Raw genomic sequence first — 9,289 nt, forward strand, 5'->3', positions numbered from 1 at the left:
ACCATCACCACACACACACGCACACACTCTGTTGCAGCTGTCCCTGTATAACAGAGGGATGTGAGGAGTTCCAGAGACAGAGCCATGCCTGCCCCTCTCCAGGCATGAGCTGCAGGAAGCAACTGTATGGGTTCCTGCAGGCAGCTGGAAATAGCACTACACACAGTTGCACTGTGCTGGGAACAGTGATAATGGCTGGGAGTTGTTCCTCCTTGGGCCGGGTGAGGGAAAAGCAGGCTTAGGAGGGAGGAACATGCATGCCACTGCCACTGACTCTGACTGAGCCCAGAGCTCTTTGTAGCTGCTCCCATAGCCACCCATCTATCCATCAAGAGAGAGACAGCTCTAGGACTCCTCCCACACACATGGATTATTTGGAGATGGCAGTGGTGAGGGATAGGTGTCCCCTTCATGGAGCTTCTGCATGCCTTATCCTCCAGTGTCAATAAAATGAAATATCCAGATTCAGGTCAACTTGACCAATATAAAAGATTTCTTCTCAATTTTCCCCTGGAAAAAATAGATTTTGTAAAGGTTACTGAAGAGCTCTGGTTAGAATGACTTTAAAAGGAGAAGGAGAAAATGTACACTTGATACCTTGTCCTGCCACTTAAACTGTAAGTTAGTGGTAATCAGCAAATTTAGCAGTTGGAAAGAATTTTTCCTGATCCTCTTCTCCCATTTTCTTATTTTTTTGGAAGAGTCTCTGTGATGAAAATGTTAAGGTAACCACTTCCAGTCACTAACTCCAGATCTGGGTCTCCCAGCCATCTACTCACTGAGTGGCTGTCTTGTATTTAATTCTACTCTCTCTGACTCTGCTTTTTTGAGATACCTATGCCATATTGTCATGGACAAGGTACTTTAACATATCTCAGAGATGAATTCAACCATATAACTAGCCTCGCCTGTGTGTGTGACTCTCTTACCACTGTTTCCTTTATTGGGAGATTTTTTTCATTTACTTTGCCAAAAATACTCCCCCCTCCCCCTTTAGAGGCTTGATGTGCTATGTGTTTAGTTTAGTGAAGGGAAAGTCAGAGAAGCATGCCTTCCATTTGAAATTGATATAAAACATGCTTTCTTTGATGTTTTGAATTGTTAAACTTTGCCTTTTATTTATGTTATTTGATAATTACTCAATACTAAATGCTAATAGAATGCATATAAAAGCATAATTAAATTCTTTTTCATAATAGGAAGTGGGAGGAGGGTGTTTGTTTTTCTGTGAAATTGTTTGTGTCAGACTGTTATATTGTTAAAAGATCCTGACTCACAGGGGACGTCTCTGCCTCCCTCTGATCTGAGGGTCACTCAGATTTTGAAGCTTCAGGGAGTCCTGGATATTATTGCGAGGGAGGAGGATGATTCAGTGCTTCAGGCTTTGACTTGATTTTGGGAAACCTAGGTTCACTTACCTGGTCTACCACAGACTTCTTTCATGAGCATGGAAAATCATTTAGGGACAGATCCTCCAAAAGACTCATGTCCTAACTCCCGTTGATGCCTGCTGTGATTTATTTCTGGATTAGCAAAATGGAGACAATAAATTTTCCCAATCTCACAAGGGTCTTTGAAAAATAGGTTATTAGGGGATGTAAGGTAGAGAGCTTCTACTGTAGCAGTCGACCTACATTTTTAGAAATTGTTCTAAAGATGTCAGACTGGTAACTTTGGATTAGCTTTGGAAAAAAATCTAAGCCCTGAAATCAGTTCTAAATTGGCTGCACTGACAGAATTAACACAGCACTGAACATCTTTTTTCCTTTTCTAATTCCCTCTTTTCCTCCAGCAAGTGATCCCTTTCCATCTGCTATTTTGAACTGACGTTTGCCACAACAATAATAGTCATCTGTACATGACATGTACATCATAGATTTTTCAGTCAACTTCCTTTTTTGATCCATTTATGTTAAATTCCTGCATTAGCAGGGCCATAATTCATCACCATGGAAACTATTAGGATACTACAAATGGTAAATTGTGATATCACAAAATGTATCAGCCAGAATGGGAGCCTGTTTGTAAATAGAAAAGTATTTTCTAAAAAAACCCAATGTATTGAATGATGGTGTGAACTTTGTCAAAATATAAGTGTTAGAGTCTTAATTATTTTAAAAAGAAAGTTTTATTTTTAAAAGTTTGCTGGAGTATGGTGGTGGTTCTTTACATTAACCAACTGTCAGTCTGTCTCAGCTGACAGTAATAGAGTTTTTAAATAGTTTTATAGTGACAGTACCATATGCTGCATTTAATAGAAAAATGGAAGTTCTTTATAATTTTCTATGTAAGGGTAAGCAGAGGGAGTTATGCAGTTGTCTGTATTGATGTAACTTTTGATATAATTAGATTATAAGATTATAAGAACACTATAAATATCTTTCTCCTTCAAGTTACATGTTTTGTTTGTAATTTCCCTTAAGCAATAAATGGTTCTATCTCCTTCATTTGTATCTTTGCCACATGCTTTTATTGTTCTTCTTTTACTAGCTCCCTCTTCCTCTAACTTTCCCCAAAATATCAATAAAATGTCTCTTTTCCATCTATACTCTATTATATGCCATCATGTATTTTTGCAGACATTAAGTGCATATCCTTAAGCTTCAGATAACTACAGCTTTCTTCATAAATTTCCTTTTTGCCTAATGGGCTACAAATCCACTGTATACCAAAAGACTTGAAACCTGAACTCTTCTACCCTACATTTCTTATTTTATTCATACATAGTATGCTTTTTCTATAATTGGACTTGGGCAAGAGGGTAGATGACAATAGAAATGGCTACCAGCTCAACTTTTGACAAATTAATATTACCTTTAGCTATGAAGGATGAAATAGCACCTAGTGTTTTGTCTATTATTACATACTGAGAGTAAGAAGCACATCTGAAGCAAGATTGTCAGCAGAGGCAGTTAAACCTGGTTGAAATGTTACTGAAAATTTGAGGGTTAAATAATCTATTTATTGCCTGATCCTAATTAATTCTAGTTGCTAGGGGCAAACTGAGGACCAAATGAGCTCTAAAGAAATGTTACTTGACTTTGTAGTCAATGGACTGGACTCTCTATCACATTCCACCACATAAAAAATGGGCTGAAGAGCTTACAGATAGATGCTAATTCTTCACTCATTTTACCCTCCAAAGTAATGTTCACTTTTAGAAAGTGGGTATAAATTTAATGTGGGTGTAAAACTGAAGAATTTCAATTTTGTGTTCACTTTATACAGTTGTAGCCACCTATGAAAAATACACAGCCATGGTGAATAAAATCTTGTCTGTGCTTAGCCTATGACAGCAACCAAAAAGCATGATGTTCTTGACTTGCTCCTACTGTGTACATGCCAAGTCCCCAAAGTGAGGCATTGTAACTACATCAGCATGTTGATGGAGGGACTTGTTAAATCTCTCTCTGTCTCAGGTGTGCTCACTGGCATGCATTCCAAGCCAAAGTACTTAATTTCCCAGATTTGATGCATATAGCCTGGGAATGTGTGGGTGAGGTGTGCTTCTTGGCAGTGCTCCCAGGCTTGCCATGAAGGCAATATAGACATGCCAACTCATTATGCCTTCTTTGCACCTGATGGTTTATAGAGTGAGTCTGAAGCAGTGTAAAGTCAACTTAAAGTGCATTTATATTGACAGGAAATAAAGCCTGCTGTAAAGAGATTGAGAAGAGGAAAAGTTTGCCTGTCTTTTGGAAAAGAGATTGTAGCCTATGAAATCTCTGCATGTGCTGAAAATCAGGAGAAATGTATGCTAGCCATAACACATGGAAGGAAATTTAAGCTGTGTAAAGGCTGAAACATTTGCAGAACAAGATAGCAAATGTTTATGTAGTATTGTAGCAACTAAAGAGAAATAGTTACCAAATGCACAATGCACTGGGTGCTCCAGATAACTCAGCAATATATCTGTGCACTATAATGTTGGCAGGTTTTTGACTGGAGCAATAAAACTAATCATATCATATCTTATCCCTAGACCAGACAACCATGTACATCATAGAAAAACATGTATGGGAAGCTGGAAGTCACCTCAAACAGACTGGATACAGGTATGCTGACCACAAATGTTCATGCACTTTTCATGATGTTCACTTTGGTATCTCACTTGAAAAATGGAAGTATCACTGGGGTATCAGGATAATTAATTGATCTTTGGATGGTATAATTTCAATTCTGATACCCATGCATATAAAATATTTCAGGATAGTTTTGCATGAGATTGGGCTCCTAGTGCCTTTTTTCTGCTGGAGCACTATAACCATCAAGTGAGGTAATTCCATATACTCTGGGTGATAAAATGGGGTACTTTTTTTTTCTTGTGTGGTAATAGAAAGAATGCACAGCAAAAAAGGGAACCCTGTGAAAACCACATTTCATGAATATTCTTAGGCTTCAAACACCCATTCACTTTCTCTTGGAAGACTCACTGCTCTCCCACAAGAAACCACAAGTGTACAGATGTTCAGACTTTTTCCTTCCAGAATAAAAATGGGCACTCCAGAAGAAAAATAACCTGGGAACAACCAGGGTTAAATCACTTCCAAGGGAGTTTCTCCTAGGACAGTGAACATTTATACATGCTGGGACTTCTCTCACAAACCATAGTCCTCCAGCATTCTACCACCTCCTTTCTTAGGGAGACTGTGTAACTTGCAGGACTCTGATGCAGGGAGTAGAACATGCTTCCTTCACAATACCCATGCTGTGCTTCAGAAAAACACAGGTTGACCATGGGCAGTCTGAGTCAGCCATTCAGGGCTCCTTTACACTGCTGCCATCTGTCCCAAGTCAGACTAAGGGAACCTGCAGAGCAGTCTGAGATGACGCATAGGGCCCCCTGTGGCTATATAGGTTTGGCACTGCTAGGTGCTGATCTTACAGTACACTCCATGGGTTTGTGTCCTCTAAAAAAGATACATGCCGGAAAAACAGATATACCTGAAAGTCCATTCTTCCTCTTTTAGAAAATGAAGTTTTATATCACCTTAAATATTAGCTGACACTTACCAGTCTCATCAGTGTGTAGTATGTAGGAAGAAACAGATAATGTGTGACATTTGTCCATGTTGTGCATTTCTCTGATTTGTACTATTTTCTCCATAGATATAGAATGGTATTACATTAAAATGTTATTATACAATCCCTTTTAATGGGTTATATAACTAATAATCAACTACTTTTTTATTATCATAACTCGTTAATGCACCTGCCTCTTTGCCCTGCAATTTAGGCCATTATACATTGCCACATGTAACAAAGAATGAGGCAACATTCTTTTGAGTCTAACAAATTACACATTTTCTTGGAAATTAGGATCATAAGTGTTTCTACTTTAAAACTGCAATAGACAAGGAAGTAAGGGCATATGTATATGATAAGGAGGGATTCTGGTTTTCTCTGATTAAAAACAATCCCCATTTTTCACTAAAAAAAAGTAACTCCACATCCACAATTTCACATGATTTAAATGAAATACCACATCACTAAATACTGATATCAATATCAATATAGATACAGATATTGATGGTGTGGTTTAAATCACATTTTTAAATCACAGAAAAATGTGGATTTGGGGTTACTTTTTTTTTAAACCAAAAATTGGGGATTTTTTAAAATCAGAGAAAACCAGGATCCCTGATGATAAGTTTACTGAGTCTGGAGGTGGTGCTATCAGTACTTGGAACTACTCCATCATGGCTGTTTCTATACAGTGCCTGGGGTAGGCTGAGTAGTCATACTGAGTGCCAGTGCAAAATAAACTGCCCTCAATTCAAGAGGCATTCAAGTAGAGCAACATTCATGAGACCACTACCTTGAGACACATAGACATAACTTAACTATGTAGACATAGGTAAAAATCCACCACTGCATGAAATCCAATGGGACATAAAGCAGCAATCTCAGCAGGCATTGTAAACTCTGAAGAGTGCTGAGGTAGCGCTCCTGCAGATGAAGAACAGATTTTAGAGCACAGGATTTCATTATATGGCATATAAGCATGTTTCTGAAAATTAGCATCTATTTCATTGTTAGACCAGAAGGATTAAATGTTAAAAAAAATAAAAATGTGTTTGAGTACAATTCAGCCTGCTTTTCAGTCCCTTTCATATATGTTTATAAATAATGTAAATAAAACAATGATTCTTGATATATTGTCTCATGTAGCTGATATTATTTCATCTAGAATTTATTTTTCAGTTGAATAAAGAACATGTTCCATAGGGTTTCCTCACTAAGTACCCTTCCACATTTTATCATTTATCCTTATTTAATCATTCTTTTCTCCAGAGAATAAGAGTATATATGGAGCACTTGCAGAAGATGTTTTTATCATGTGACTTCAAAATTAACAAGATTTGAAGGATAAATAAGTATCCTGTGGAATCAATTTTCAGGTTACCAGAGAACAATTTAGGGTTTTGCAAGTATTAATAGGAAATTGGCAAAATAAGAAGTGTCCAAAACAGACCAGTGAATCACTCATTCATATATCATACAATCATACAAATGGAGTGGTGCAAGGGGCCTCATGAGATCATTTAATTCATATAGGATGTAGAATCACTGATACCTAGACAACTTTTGACAGATATTTGTCCAATCATTTTTTTAAACTTTCAATTAACAGATTCCACAGCCTCCTCAAGTCACCTGTTTCAGTGTTTTGTTGTTTCTTTTGTTTATCTTTTTCCTAGTATCTCATTTAAAAAATATATTTCTGCAAATTAAATGACTGCATATTCTTGCCCTTCCCCCAAGTAGACATAGTGAGAAATTGCTCAATATATAACAACCATAATTGAAAGATTAAAATCATTTCCTCCATTTGTCTTCTCTTTTTTTAAACTAAGCAAACCCAGTTGCTTCAACTTTTCCCTATAGATAATATTTCCCATCTCTAATCATTTGTACCACTTTACCCCTCACTCTCTGATTTATCTGTCTCTTTCTTAAAATGTGGTGCATGCACTGGATACAGCATTTGAATTTAGGTCTGATTAGTGCCAAAGAGAACAAAAAAATGCCTCCCATGCCTTTTATATGGCACTCCTGATATATTAATATTTTCAAAACAGAATCACCATCTTGAATTTATTTTGTGAAACATCCCAGCCCTCAGATCCCTTTCTACAGTGCTGCTACTAGTGAGTAATTCCCAATTTTATGGCTCTACTATTGATTTCACATCTCTTCATAAGTGCCACCTTGAATTTTATATCTTCTTCATTTTTTTGTCGTCCACAAATCTTATGAGGTTGTCTTATTCAACATAGATGGAAAGAGTACTACGAGGCACTGTTGAACCATGAGTCAACTGTGGTGGATACCACCCTGGAACCCATACCTTGAAAAGGGATCCCTCACTGACCCAAGAATAATGAGGCTACTGGACTGGATGGCATACCTGCGGAAATCTACCAGGCTGGTGGCAAGGAACTGGTACAGAGACCCTGTGAATTTATTCTCACTTTTGGAACAACAAAGAGATTCCTGGGGACCTGGGGAATGCCAACATCATGACTATCTTCAAGAAAGGAGATAATTCTGTGGGTGTGAACTATTGAGGTATTGCTCCTTTTTCCACAGCAGGGGAAATCCTCTCCTTCATCCTTCTGAACAGTCTTCTACCTCTTCTTGAGGAAGTCCTGCCAGAATCTCAGTGTTTCAGGCATGACCTTTTTTTCCTGCCAGGTCCAAGAAAAGGGTCAAAAACAACACCAAGACCTGTATGTGGCCTTCAGTGACCTCGCTAAGACCTTTGATCCCACCAATCGCAAAGTCTTGTTAAAAGTATTGACCAAATTGGATGTCCTGAAAATTATATCAATGTCCTGAGGCTTCCCTACAACCAGGTGACTGTGATTGTCCCCTGTAGCAAATCAGAGACACATCCATTTGTAATCCAAACTGGAGTTGAGCAAGTGTGAGAAATCACCATAACTCTGTTCTCCATTTTTCTGACAGTCATATTGGCTCTGATTAGGGATTGTCTTCCTTGTGGAACTGACATAGAATACTGAATTCCTCTTCAATCTGATATTTTTTTTCAGTTGAAGAGCAAAGTACTTAAAACAACCATCCTTGACCTTTAATATGCCAATGACTGCACCGTCTTTTCACAGACTGAGGAAAACCTCAGACCATGCTGGAACTTTCTGGATAAGCGTATTGAACTTTGGTCCGCTCTCTCAAGATTGAGAAGACTAAAGTACTCCATTATCCCACCAAAGGCCATAACCATGACACCCCTCCCCAAATTGGTACTGATAGAAAGACCCTGGAGGTAGTTGAGCACTTCACCTACCTTGGTAGCCACCTCTCTCAGAGACTGAACATTGATGAGAAGATCCAGCACAAGTGCCTCCTTTGGGAAATTGCTTCAGCATGTCTTTATTTGTCGCGATCTCAGGAAAGTTACCAGGATCCAGGTCTACAATGCAGTCATCATCTCATTCTACTCTACAGATGTGAAACATGGGTGAGTCACTGTAGTCATGACAAGAACCTGGAGAAGTATCACCAACAATGCCTCTGGAAAATCTTCCACATCAAGATCAAATCTTCCACATAAGGTTGCCACACAAATACTAGCATCCTTGCTGAAGTCAAAGTTACCAGCATTGAGTCAGTGATCTTCAAGCGCAAGCTTATAGTTTCATAGTTTCATAGTAGCTAAGGTCAGGAGGGACCTGAACAGATCATCTAGCCTGACCCCCTGCCACAGGCAGGAATTAATGCTGGGTTCACAAGACCCCAGACAGGTGATCGTCCAACCTCCTCTTGAATTTGCCCATAGTAGGGGCGAGGACCACCTCCCTGGGAAGTTGGTTCCAGATTTTGGCCACCCTAACTGTAAAATATTGCCTTCTGATCTCCAACCTAAACCTATTCTCCATCAGCTTATGGCCATTGCTACTCGCCACCCCAGGTGGTGCTGGAGAGAAAAGGGCTCTACCTATTTGCTGTTGATCTCCCCTAATGAGTTTGTAGGCAGTCACCTGGTCCCCCCTCAGCCTCCTCTTGCTGAGGCTGAACAGGTTCAGGTCCCTCAGTTTCTCCTTATAGGGCCTGTCCTGCCTTCTCATGAAGCAGGTGGCCCTCCTCTGAACCCTCTCCAGGCTGGCCACATCCCTTTTTGAAATGTGGTGCCCAGGACTGGATGCAGTTCTCCAACTGCAGCCTGACTAAAGTTGCATAGAGGGGGAGTATCACCTCTCTGGACTAGCTTGAGATGCACCTTTGGATGCATGACAAGGTATGGCTGGCCTTGGTGGTTGCGATC

This window comes from Alligator sinensis, unplaced genomic scaffold (genome assembly GCF_000455745.1).
Source record: "Alligator sinensis unplaced genomic scaffold, ASM45574v1 scaffold348_1, whole genome shotgun sequence".
Classification (NCBI taxonomy): domain Eukaryota; kingdom Metazoa; phylum Chordata; order Crocodylia; family Alligatoridae; genus Alligator; species Alligator sinensis.